The sequence below is a fragment of the Mobula birostris genome, chromosome 18 (assembly GCF_030028105.1).
Source record: "Mobula birostris isolate sMobBir1 chromosome 18, sMobBir1.hap1, whole genome shotgun sequence".
In the NCBI taxonomy this organism is placed as follows: Eukaryota; Metazoa; Chordata; class Chondrichthyes; order Myliobatiformes; family Myliobatidae; genus Mobula; species Mobula birostris.
In genome coordinates, this window is record NC_092387.1 from 10,131,351 (window position 1) to 10,145,025 (window position 13,675).

Consider the following 13,675-nt stretch of genomic DNA (forward strand, 5'->3'; position numbering starts at 1 on the left):
TTCCTCAGACCCAACTATCTTCAGCCACAAGGACAAGTGGAAACATCTCCTCACGACAGTGGGCTAGGTTTAGATTGGGGGTTGCTGGGTGCCAGAAGGGCCGACCTTGTGCTGTATCTCAGTAAATAAAGTTATAGTTCAGTTCCATTCTCAGACATTCCACCCTGCAAAAACTTATTTCAGGGAGGTAGCACCATCAATTTGCGGGAGACTCCGGGAACTTCCGGGAGAGATGGGATGTCTGCAATAGCGTAGCTCCTTAGCAGCTAGCCAGCTAGTTTAAATAACAATAGCTATGCTGATGAATGAATGACACCTGTTAAACTCACCTCAACACGTCTTTTACAGTCTTAACCCACCATGGGCAATAGAAAAGTCATTGTTGCAAACAGTGCAGTGAGCAACACTGTCATTATTTTTGACCCCTATTAGGCAAGGGGTACACTTTAGTGTAGTCTGGGGTGACGTACGTTTTATATTTTCTTTTTTTGGAACACTCTCCCATGGCACTCTCGCTCGCGCTCTCTCTCTCGTCGCTCTCGCGCTCTCTCTCTCTCGTCGCTCTCGCGCTCTCTCTTGCTTTCTCTCTCTCGCTCTCAAAAAAATTGATTTCCGTGATATTGTATATAATTTGCAGGCATCAGGGAGCCACTATTTATATGCGGGAGACTCCTGGAACTTCCGGGAGAGGTGGGATGTCTGCATTCTCTGCAGCTCAATAAACAAAGCAGTCTCTGCCTGTATGCACCAAGACTTGGACAATATTTAAGCAGAGGCTGAAAAAGCACATCACAAACGAATGAGGCAGTGACTAGCTCCAATGAAAGAGAGCTGAGATTCCTGACATTAGATGACCTTCGCTTTTCCTAGTTACCCACCGGTAGTATCCTGGTAGTCGTCATTCTCTCTCGGTGGTGGAGTGGCACGGGGGAAGCATGCTGGGCCCAGAACCCAGAGGTTCGTGGATTAAAACCATCCTCTGTGGGCAACAGCAACTTAATTAACATCAGTGCAGTTTAAAACACAGAGTTGTCACCTTACGCATCGATACAAGGAAACCCACTGCATTTCAATTGAAATGTTCTTTTACGTGGGTGTAGTGGTTGTTGCCGGCTCAGCAGCCAGAGTTTCAGTGACCGAGGGGCACGTGTTCGAATCCCAGCAAGGCGTCTTAGGGGCGCCACAGTAGTGTAGCAGTTAACGCAACACTTATGGCTCAGAGCATTGGGGTTCGGTCAACGCCATCTCTCAGAAGCTTGTATGTTGCTCCTGTCAGCATGCGTCTTTCCTCCGGGTGCTACAGTTTCCTCCCACGTCCCTAAGACCTACTGGTTAGTGGGTTAATTGGTGATTGGCCCTGGTTAAATGCGTGCACTCCTCATTGGGCTGGAAGGACCAGTCCACACTGTCTCTCTACGTGAAATAAATAAAATGAACTCAACTGGTCCAGTGTGGCGACAACAGCATGTCAGAAATTCATTGTCCTATGGTGAATGTTGTATCCCCTGACACCCAAACTTTCCCACCAGCTGCCAAACGGTGCGTGATATAATGCTGTCCACTCATCCAGGCATGTGCAACTTCATCAAGACTCAACATCTTCGTGACCATGTAGCTCACAGCCTGACTGACAGCCCCCCACCACAGTAAATCATGTGTAACACCTATAAAAATGACACTCCAGAACTCAGAACCCAGGAACACTGAAACCTGCAACATTCAAACCCAAAGGGACGGTGTGTGGAAGCACCACCACCCACAGGTTCCCCTCTAGGTCCTACACCTCATGGTTTGGAAATGTATTCCCATTCTGTCCTCACCGCTGCGTCCGAATCCTGAAACTCCCTTCAACTCGGCACGCTGGCAACAGCTTCACCGGAAGAACTGCGGCAAACCGCAACTGGTCATGGGCAACAAATGGGAGTAACACCTTCAGCTCACTCGGGAGAATAAGGGGGTGATAGATGGGAGCTAAAGGGAGATAGTCACCCCTAAGTTGCAGGAGGCAGGTAGCTGGGTGACTGTCAGAAGAGGGAAAGGTAATAGGCAGCCAGGGCAGAGTGGCCCCATGGACCTTCCCCTCAGTAAGAAGTATACAGCTTTGGATTCTGTTGGGGGGGGGGGGTCACCTACCAGGGAGAAGCTGCAGTGAGCAGGTCACTGGCTCTGTGGCTCAGAAGGGAATGGGGGAGAAGAGGAGTGCAGTAGTGACAGGGGATTCCATAGTTAGGTGAGCAGACAGGAAATTCTGTGATGTGAAAAAGACAACCCAGATGCCAGGGTCTACAGCATTCTAAAGGGGAGGATGAGCAGCCAGAAGTCATGGTACATATTGGTACCAATGGCATAGATAGGAAATGGGAGGAGGTCCTGAAGAGACAGTGTAAGGAGTTACATAGAAAGCTGAAAAGCAGGACCTGCAGGGTGGTAATCACTGGACTGCTGCCTGTGCCACATGCCAGTGAGAGTAAGAATAGGATGATTTGGCAGATAAATGCAAAGCTGAGGAACTGGTGCAGGGGGGCAGGGTTTCAGACTTCTGGATCATTGGGATCGTTTTTGGGGAAAATACGGCCTTTACAAAAAGGACAAGTTACACCTGAACCTGAGGGGGACCAATATCCTTGTGGGCAGGTTTGCTCGAGCTCTTGGGGAGGGTTTAAGGTAATTTGGCAGGGGGTTGGGAAACGGACTGATTAGGGCAGAGGTCGGAGCAGTTCGTATACAAGTTGATTCGGTGTGAGACTGTCGGGGAGGATGAGTTGAAGTGTAACCTTGAGCAAAATCCAAAAGAGTGATGAATGCAAAATATAAAGTAAGGTAGATGATCTTGTAGCACAATTAGGCATTGGCAGGTACAATGTTGTGGGCATCACTGAATCGTGGCAGAAAGAAGATTATAGTTGGAAGCTTAACATGCAAGGATACACACTGTATCAAAACAGGCAGGTAAGCAGAGGGGGTGGCAGGGCTCTGCTGGTAAAATATAAATTCAAATCCTTAGAAAGAGGTGGTATAGGAGCAGAGGATGTAGAATCTTTGTGGGTAGAATTCAGAAACTGCAGAGGTAAAAAGATCCTGATGGGAGTTATATACAGTGGCCAGGATGTGGAATACAAATTACAAACATTAGATAGAAAAGGCATGTAAAAAGGATAGTGTTATGATAGTCAAGGGGATTTCAATATGCATGTAGATTGGGGAAATTAGGTTGATACAGGATCCCAAGAGCAGGATTTTGTAGAGTCCCTTGAACCCTTAGGAAGCAATGATCATAATATGATCGAATTCACCCTGAAGTTTGAGAGGGAGAAGCTGAAGTCAGATGTATCAGAATTACAGTGGAGTAAAGGGAACTATAGAGGCATGACAGAGGAGCTGGCTGCAGTTGACTGGAAGGGGATACTAGCAGGGATGACAGCAGAACAGCAGTGGCTGGAGTTTCTGGGGGCAATTTGAAAGTTGCAGGATAGATACATCCCAAAGATGAAGAAATATTCAAAAGGCAGAATGAGACAACTGTGGCCAACAAGGGAAGTCAAAGACAGCATAAGGGCAAAAGAGAGGATACAACATTACAAAAATTAGTGGACATTTAGAGGATTGGAAATCTTTTGTAAACCAATGGAAGGCAACTAAAAAAGTCATAAAGAGAGAAAAGATGAAATATGAAGAGAAGCTAGCCAAAAATGTAAAAAAGGATACCAAAAGTTTTTTTTCAAATATATAAAGAGTGAAAGAGAAGTAAGACTTGATCTTGGATTGCTGGAAAAGAGGTAGTAATGGGGGCAAAGAAATGGCAGAGGAACTTAAGTACTTTGCATCAGTTTTCACTAAAGAAAACACCAGCAGTGTGCCAGAAATTTGAGAGTGTCGGAGGACAGAAGTGAGTGTAGTTGCTATTACTAAGGAGAGAGTGCTTGGGAGGATGAAGGATCTGAAGGGAGATGAATCACCTGGACCAGGTGGACAATATGCCAAGGTTCTGAAAGAGGTAGCTCATGTAATTGTGGAGACATTGGTAATAATCTTTTAAGGATCGCTAGATTCTGGAATGGTTCTGGAGAACTGGAAAATTGCAGATGTCACTCCACTCTTTAAGAAGGGAGAGAGACAGAAGAAACATAGAAACATAGAAAACCTACAGCACAATACAGGCCCTTTGGCCCACAAAGTTGTGCCGAACATATCCCTACCTTAGAAATTACTAGTCTTACCCATAGCCCTCTATTTCTCTAAGCTCCATGTACCTATCCAAAAGTCTCAAAAGACCCTATCGTATCTGCCTCCACCACTGTCACCGGCAGCCCATTCCACGCACTCACCACTCTCTGAGTAAAAAGCTTATCCCTGACATCTCCTCTGTACCTACTCCCCAGCACCTTAAACCTGTGTCCTCTTGTGCAACCATTTCAGCCCTGGAAAAAAGCCTCTGACTATCCACATGATCAATGCCTCTCATCATCTTATACACCTCTATCAGGTCACCTCTCATCCTCTGTTGCTCCAAGGAAAAAAGGGTGAGTTCACTCAACCTATTCTCATAAGGCATGCTCCCCAATCCAAACAACATCCTTGTAAATCTCCTCTGCACCCTTTCTATGGCTTCCACATCCTTCCTGTAGTGAGACGACCAGAACTGAGCACAGTATTCCAAGTGGGGTCTGACCATGGTCCTATATAGCTGCAACATTACCTCTCAGCTCCTAAATTCAATTCCACGATTGATAAAGGCCAATGCACTGTACGCCTTCCTAACCACAGAGTCAACTTGCGCAGCTGCTTTGAGTGTCCTATGGACTCGGACCCCAAGATCCCTCTGATTCTCCACACTGCCAAGAGTCTTGCCATTAATACTATATTCTCCCATCATATTTGACCTGCCAAAATGAACCACTTCACACTTATCTGAATTGAACTCCATCTGCCACTTCTCAGCCCAGTTTTGCATCCTAAAGGAAATTATTGGCCAGTTAGCCTGACTTCAGTGGTTGGGAAGAAGCTAGCGTTCATTATTAAAAATGAGGTTTCAGGGTACCTGGAGGCACATGATAAAATAGGCCAAAGTCTACATGGCTTCCTTAATCTTGCCTGACAAATCTGTTGGAATTCTTTGAGGAAATAACGAGCAAGATAGACAAAGGAGAATCAGTGGACGTTCAGAAGGCCTTTGACAAGGTGCCATACATGAGGCTGCTTAACAAGATAAGAGCCCATGGTATTACAGGAAAAACACTAGCCTGGACAGAAGATTGACTGACTGGCAGGAGGCAAAGAATTGAAATAAAGGGCGCATTTTCTTGTTGGCTACCAGTGACTAGAGGTGTTCTGCAGGGTTCAGTGTTGGGACCTCTTCTTTTCACATTATATGTCAGTGATTTGGATGATGGAATGGATGGCTTTGTGGTCAAGTTTGCCGATGCTATGGGGATCAGTAGAGGGGCCAGTAACGTTGAGGAAGCAGGAAGTCTGCAGAAGGACTTGGGACAGACTGGGAGAGTAGGCGAAGAAGTGACAGATGGCAAATAGCGTAGGGAAATCTATGATTATGCACTTTGATAGAAGGGATAAAGGCATATACTATCTTCTAAATGGGGAGAAAATTCAAAAGTCAGAGGTGCAAGGGGACTTGGGAGTCCTTGTACAGCGTTCCCTAAAGGTTAACTTGCAGGTTGAGTCGGTGGTAAGGAAGACAAATGCAATGTTAGCATTCATTTTAGGAGGACTAGAATATAAAAGCAAGGATGTAATGCTGAGGTTTTGAAAGGCATTGGTCAGACCACGCCATGAGTTTTGTGAGCAGTTATGGGCCCCTTATCTAAGATAAGATGTGGTCGCATTGGAGAGGGTCCAGAGGAGATCCAGGAGAATGATTCCAGGAATGAATGAGTTAACATGTGAGGAGCATTTGATGGCTCTGGGCCTGTACTCACTGAAGATTAGAAGAATGAGTGAAGGATTGCATTGAAACCTATTGAATATTGAAAGGTCTGGATAGAGTGCATGTGGGGGAGGATGCTTCCTGTACTGGATGAGTCGAGAAATAGAGGGCACAGCCTCAGACTGGAGTGGTGTCCATTTAGATCGAGCCGAAGAGGAATTTCTTTAGCCCGAGGGTAGTGAATCTGTGGAATTCGTTGTCACAGGTGGCTGTGGCGGCCAAATCAATGAATATATTTAAAACAGAGGTTGATAGGTTATTGATTAGTCAGGTCATCGGAGGTTGCAGGGTGAAGGCACGAGAATGAGGTTGAAAAGGATAATAAATCAGACATGATGAAATGGTGGTACCGAATCAACAGGCCAAATGGCCTAATTCTGCTCTTCTGTTTTATGGTCTTATCCCAGGTTTAAATAAAGGAAGAAAGTAGTGAAGTGAAAATTCCTAAACATCACATCAGTGGACAGACAGAGGCACTCATTCCTACAAAAATAAATTGAGGATGCACAGAGGTTCCTAAATTTCTTCTTTTCAAGTTAATTGGGTTACATCTTGTCACAGCAGAAATAGGAAAATACTAATTGTTATAATATAACCTTACATTCAATGTTGTTGGGAGTATAACAATAATGTAACAATGTTGTGGTGTAGTTGTAGAATGAAACCAGACAAAGACAGGTGAGCTCCACCTGCCAAGACGAAACCATTCTTTGTCATGCTACTCCCTCCCAGTGAGCCCTTTTGAGTCAGTCCTGGCTCTACCCTTTAAAGCAGCACCTTGAGGGTCTAAATCCAACTCTATTGACCTAACTCTCCAACTGATAGAAGATGACAGGAGTACTGCACCAAACATGAATTTAAAATGACTAATTCATGTCAGAATTAAAAGTTCTTTACCCTCATTATGTCTTCCCCTTAAGGACTTTGGTTTCTGTCAGCTCCCTGTTGGTGCATGGCTTTCATCTGCACAAAGTTCTGGGAAGCTGGGGCCAGCTCTTGCAGAGTTCTCATTGGTGCTTCCACTTTCCCATGTCACAACGGAAGCTTGTTCCAGCTGATACTTTACAGTACATTCAGCTGCTTAACAACAAGAATACAACTGAAAGAACTCTGGTCACAAAGCTTTAAAGAGTCCTGAGGATAGAATGAGGCTTTTGATAAATACATCCTGTTAGCAACTTTTATGCGTGTTGCTTGAAATTCTAGCATCTGCAGAGTTCCTCGTGTTTGCGCTGTTATAAACTTCATCACTTTTATTTTGGAGATATTGCATAATTAGCATAGAAAGGCAGAAAAACAAAGAATCAGAGAAAATTGTTTAATTAAAACTTTAAAGAGATACTTGTTGAAAAATTAGACACTTTTCAATTTGTTTTTTGGAATCATTTGACATATTGGAAACTCAAAATACTTTTTGGGAAAAAGTTTAATTAAAAGATGTTATGCAATTTTAACTGAATATCAAATAAAAGAGAAAATTGAAGAGAAAAGGAATTAGATCATTAATGTAACCTTTCACTGTACAGGACCCTGCTGATTGTGCAGGGATGCGGAGAATTAACAAGACACCATTCCCCTGATGAAAGCTCAGGGAATGTAGAATATTTTCTAAATCCACATGACCTGGATTGCTGGAAGGTTTTCTCATGACAGCAAACACTGGGAATAAAAGTCACAAGTTAATTGTACTGGATATGTTTTATTTCGAAATAAAAGCAAAGATTGTCAATTACAGGGCCTAAGTGGTTTCTCTGTGTGTCCCGTTCTGTGCTTCCTCATAATATCCTGCTCTAGTACATGTCTTTTAAATTTGTTCCACTGTTATATATTCTTTCTTCTCTACCCACTTCCACAGGCCATGTGCTTTCTCAGAAATCATGAGTGCCTGTGAACTGATTAACAACTGAATCTTTGCCATTAAGTGGGCCACCTTAATCCTTCAGATTTGGTTATAAAATCTTGTTGACAGGATGTAGGTAGCATACATAATGTTGTTGCGTGAATGAAGTCACTGGAGGAAGGTACTGGTAGGTATGAAGCAGCTTCTTCATTCGACAAAACCAGATACAGCAGGTGTCATATGGAGCCGCTTTCAGTCGAAAAGTCTGCGTATGCCCAGCACTACACACATTTTATATGCTGAAGATCAAAGAAAATTCAGGAGGATTCAAACAAATCCATATTTACCACCATCACACCCAGAGCAGGTGTTAATCATTGTGGCATCCATGCAGTGGAATGTTGTTTGGACTCGTGCATATGCAGGCAATCAGCTAAATGCCTGTTTCCTGGCCTGTGAACCTATTGTTCAGAGCTGCATTAAAATCAAATCCACAACTCAGATCTGAAGACTGGTGGCCAAAGCTATCTGCCAAATGTGCTAAACCCAAAAACTGCTCTAACAAGTCCAGCATTTATTACATTTATTGTCCATCACTGATTGCACCCAAACACAGGCTTGCTGGGCCTTTTTGAAGGCACTGGCAGGTCATCCGCATTGGTGGTCCAGAGCCACAGACAGACCACATCAGGAAGGTGGCTCAGATCCTCTCCTGAAGGAGCACGGTGAAACAGATAGCTTTGTTTAACAATAATCCAGGAGTTTCATGCTGGCTGTTGTGTTTATTCAATCCCAGATTTATTAAATTATCTGAATGTAAATTTTCTAGCTGTCTTGGTGGGATTCCAACTTTTAACTGAAAATTGATAGTCTGAGTGGTTGGATGGTAATCTAGTAACTTAAACCAAGATGTCCGAGTGTTTGACTTGTGTGGTGTAATCTGTAAAAGATCATGCAGTTGTCTCACGAACTAGAGGAGATGGTAACAATTTTTTCTTCCCAAACTGAGAAAGTTTTCAAAAAGTTTGGTTTTCATCAAATGTAGTATAATGGTCAGAGGGTAATGCATCAAGGCTGTGGAACAGAGAGGCAGATGTGGATATGCTTACAGTAGCTCGGTATAAGAACATGCAAGTCTAGATCCAGCAGGAGTTGGCAAGCAGCTGCAGATGCTGGAATCTGGAACAATGAACAAAATGGTGGGAGAGCTCAGCAGATAAGCAGCATCTATGAAGGCAGAGCGTTCGTTTGTCGATATTACAGGTTGAGACTGCACAGTGGAAGAAGGGAACAACATGGTTGTCAATGTGGACGGTAGCAGACCAGAGGTCAGGTGAATATGACAGCTAAAAGCTGTCTCAATCAAAGCCAGTTGAAAAGGTTAAGATACATAAAAAGAAGGAATAACATTGTTCGAGATGGAAGTTTATCAGAAATTTTCAAAAGCCATTAAATATGGTAAATAGACTTTATCTTGAGGCAGTTAGAAATGAATTGTTTTAATAATATTCAGAGGCTTTAACTTGTAACGGTTAATAGTATCACTGGACAGCAAATTTTTTTGAAAGCGTTGCTTCCTCAGAAATTTATTTTTGTTTATGATGGACTGAGCTGATTTCAGACTACATGGATCACATAGGAATCTGGAGAAACAAGAAATTAACTTTTATTGAATGTAATTGCATAACAGTGCTGATGCTTTGCAATACAGTAGTTCAAATAAGCTCAATTTTTTGTTGATGATTTTTGTTTGTACTCAGTGTCTGAGGCTTCTTGCTTAAGTATCCAGCAATAATCAGCCAGCATTGGTGGATTCCAGTTGCTCTGATACCATTTCTCCATGAACACAATGTCCTGGTGAAATCTTTCACCGTGCTCGTCACTGATAGCACCAAGGGTTTGCAGAAAAGAAGTCTAAATGGGAAGGTAGAAAATGAATCTTTAGTGACATGTTGCACTTCATGGTTTTGTATGCTTGAAGCATGGTACCACCCACCTACAGCTAGTTTGGTGCTCTGTAGTTGCCAAGAAAATTTTGAACAACATCCATGAATGCCTTCCATGCGATTTTCTCCAGTCCCACTAAAAGCTCTTTGACTTGCCTGTCATTCATGACCTGTTTGATTAGTGGACCAACAAAAATGCCTTCCTTAATCTTGGCATCAGTTATTCTAGGAAACACCTGACTCAAATATCGAAATCCTTCTTTGACATATTTGTGCCCGGTGACAGCGGATTCCATCCTTGCAGCCTTGATCCTAGAAAAGGCTTTTGCCTTTGACAAACCCAAGTCTCTGACCAGGTCATTGAACTCAGATCGAGTTGTCAGATGAGGCTCACTCGAAATAAAGCGTTCAAAATCTGAATCAGTATCAGTGTTGATTTCCATTCCTGGCTTGTTCATCATGGTATCTTCATCTGCCTCCTCTAGACTCCATATCTCTGGTGGCTTCAGTACTGGAAGGCTATCAACATGTGGCACATGTCTCATGGCTGAAGGGAGATTGAGATACTCAATGGATTTCTTGTTTTTAGCAAAGAAACTAGACACATTGGTCAGTCAAAAGTTACATGACCCTTCTCTCGCCATATCATCAGGATAGCGAACTGCATTGACTTCTGAGTATCTCTGAGCCAAGCTCTGGGATTGACAGTACATGTTGCATAACAAATGTGAGGAGTCAGACTTTGTCTTCTCGCCAATTTTACACCCAAAGTAGAGCTCATAAGCTTTCTTAATAAGAGGAGTAATGCTCAGCCTTTAAGATTTGAGTGTATAGTTGCCACAAATATAACAGAAAGTATTGCAGCTGTTGTAACATTGGTGAGACATTTTGCTGTCACAAATATCCCTGAACTATAGAACATTACAGCACAGAAACAGACCTATTGGCCCTCCTTGGCTGTGCTGAACCATTTTTCTGCCTAGTCCCGCTGACCTGCACCTGGACCATATCCCCCCCATACACCTCTCATCCATGTACCTGTCCAAATTTTTCTTAAATGTTAAAAGTGAGCCCATATTTACCACTTCATCTGGCAGCTCATTCCACACTCCCACCACTCTCTGTGCAAAGAAGCCCCCCCCCCGCCAATGTTCCTTTTAAACTTTTCCTCCTTCACCCTTAACCCACGTCCTCTGGTTTTTTTCTCCCCCAGCCTCAGTGGAAAAAGCCTGCTTACATTCACTCTATCTATACCCATCATAATATTATATACCTCTATCAAATCTCCCCTCATTCTTCTACGCTCCAGGGAATAAAGTCCTAACCTATTCAACCTTTCTCTGTAACTCAGTTTCTCAAGTCCCAGCAACTTCCTTGTAAACCTTCTCTGCACTCCTTCAACCTTATTAATATCCTTCCTGTAGTTTGGTGACCAAAACTGTACACAGTACTCCAAATTTGGCCTCACCAATGCCTTATACAACCTCACTATAACATTCCAACTCTTAAACTCAATACTTTGATTAATAAAGGCCAATGTACCAAAAGCTCTCTTTACGACCCTATCTACCTGTGACGCCACTTTTAGGGAATTTTGTATCTGTATTCCCAGATCCCTCTGTTCTACTGCACTTCTCAGTGCCTTACCATTTACCCTTTATGTTCTACCTTGGTTTGTCCTTCCAAAGTGCAATAACTCACACTTGTCTGTTTTAAACTCCATCTGCCATTTTTCAGCTGGTTCAAATCCCTCTGCAAGCTTTGAAAGCCTTCCTCACTGTCCACTACACCTCTAATCTTTGTATCATCAGCTGATCCAATTTACCACATTATCATCCAGATGATTGATATAGATGACAAATAACAATGGACCCAGCACTGATCCCTGTGGCAGACCAATAGTCACAGACCTCCACTCAGAGAAGCGATCCTCCGCTACCACTCTCTGGCTTCTTCCATTGATCCAATGACTAATCCAGTTTCTTACCTCTCCATGTATACTTAGCGACTGAATCTTTCTAACTAACCTCTCATGCGGGACCTTGTCAAAGGCCTTACTGAAGTCCATGTAGACAACATCCACTGCCTTCCCTTCATCCACTTTCCTGATAACCTCCTCGAAAAACTCTAATAGATTGGTTAAAACCTCAACCCGAAGACCAGATCTATCTTTATCCATGATCAAATTGAAACTAATGGTGTTATGATCACTGGAACCAAAGTGTTCCCCTATACACACTTCTGTCACCTGTCCTAACTCGTTTCCTAACAGGAGATCTAATATTGCATCCTCTCTAGTTGGTACCTCTATATATTGATTTAGAAAACTTAACTGAACACATTTTACAAACTCTAACCCGTCTAGACCTTGAATAGTATGGGAATCCCAATCAATATGTGGAAAATTAAAATTGCCTACTATCACAACTCTATGTTTCCTGCAGTTGTCTGCTATCTCTCTGCAGATTTACTCTTCCAATTCTCGCTGACTATTGGGTGGTCTGTAATACAACCCCATTAATGTGGTCATACCTTTCCTGTTTCTCAGCTCCACCCACATGGCCTCGGTAGACAAGCCCTCTAATCTGTCCTGCCTGAGCACTGCTGTAACATTTTCCCTGACTAGCAATGCCACCACCCCCCCACCCTTCATCACTCTGCCTCTATCACATCTGAAACATCAGAACCCTGAAACATTAAGCTGCCAGTCCTGCCCCTCCTGTAGCCAAGTTTCACTAATGGCTATAATGTCGTAATTCCATGTGTCAATCCACGCCCTCAGCTCGTCAGCCTTCCCCACAACACTCCTTGCAGTGAAATAGACACACCTCAGAAGATTATTACCACCACACACAACCCTTCTATTTGTGACTTTGCATGAACTTTTAACATCATTTATTTTCACCCCTGCTCCACTATATGCTCTGGCACTCTGGTTCCCATCCCCCAGCAGATCTAGTTTAAACCCTCCCCAAAAGCACTAACAAACCTCCCTGCAAGGATATTGGTCCCCTTGTAGTTCAGGTGTAACCCGTCTCTCTTGTACAGGTCCCACCTGCCCCAGAAGAGGTCCCAATGATCGTGAAATCTGAAACCCTGACCCCTACACCAGTTCCCCAGCCACGTGTTCATCCACCAGAGCATCCTATTCTTACCCTCACTGGCATGTGGCACAGGTAGCGATCCTGAGATTACCACCCTCAGTGTCCTGCTTTTTAACTTCCTACCAAGCTCTCTATACTCACTCTTCAGGACCTCCTCACTCTTTCTTCCTATGTCATTGGTACGGATGTGTACCATGACATCTGGCTGATCACCCTCCCACTTCAGAATGCTGTGCACGCGATCAGAGACATCCCTGACCCTGGCACCCGGGAGGCAACAAACCATCCAGGAGTCTCTGTCATGACCACAGAGGTCTCCCTGACTTCCCACATCCTGCAAGAGGAGCATTCCAACATCCTGCCTGGCATTCTCTCTACTCTAAACAAAGAAAACAGAACTTACTGGAACCTACCCTCGCCTCTGCCGTTCACGCCGAAGCCCGTTGAGCCAAAGCCATCCACTCTGCTGCCCGCTATATATGGCGGTCTTTTTTCAAACCTTTGGCACTCTACGTCACGTACCTGCGCAGTCTAGCCTCTTTTCCCTGAGCAGTATAAAAAAAAAGTCTTCTCTCCCAGATTCCTACTTCTTCTCTCTCAGCCCCTTGCTCCGATTTTAAAAAGACTGTTGAAAATTACTCTCCTTTTTAAACCTTTGATGGTCTACGTCACATGCCTGAAATTGAAAATACAATTACTTTATTATAATGAGTACGCACAATATGCTACATGTGTAGAGCATGCACACTAACGTGATCGCAAACCGAAAGGAACAATCAGTGATTCAAGTAAAAACCCTGACTCAGGACTGATGTCCCTTCAGCCTGAAATGTTGACCCTGTTT